This window comes from Aulostomus chinensis, chromosome 5 (assembly GCF_037954235.1).
Source record: "Aulostomus chinensis isolate RoL2024-O1b breed Wild chromosome 5, RoL_Achi_v1.0, whole genome shotgun sequence".
In the NCBI taxonomy this organism is placed as follows: domain Eukaryota; kingdom Metazoa; phylum Chordata; class Actinopteri; order Syngnathiformes; family Aulostomidae; genus Aulostomus; species Aulostomus chinensis.
In genome coordinates this window covers 20783079-20783550 of record NC_141324.1, presented here as the reverse complement: position 1 = coordinate 20783550, position 472 = coordinate 20783079, and positions in this window count along the sequence as shown.

Here is a 472-nt window from a genome sequence, read left to right as displayed (position 1 = left end):
AGGAGTGGGGTGGGGTGGGGCGGGGGTGGGGGTGGGGGTTGACAAGCCAGTCTACATTCATAAATGTGTGACGTGTGTCTAGTTTGATTTTTGAGCAAGTTCATAGCTGTGATTTTTGCATGGCGGTGATGCATAATAAAGTGTTGACACAATATCTCACTTTCTCTTCTTTTTCCATTTCCAGAACAGCACACTTCACTTGGCTTGGTTTGGCAGCGCACATTTATTATCTGTCGTAAAAACACTGTTGGCTGCCCTCAACCTATTGTCTTTAATTCATCACATAGACCCGCCATCTGAGGTGACATAAAAGCGTTCATCCATTACGGAAGCTCACCACCATGTGAATATTAGGAGTGGGGAGTTTGTACTCCCAGGCACAGGCAACATTATCATCAGTAGAAGAATTCCCTGATTTTATGTTATCTCCTTCTTTTAACACCTCATAAAAGTCTGAGTACATTTTAAAACT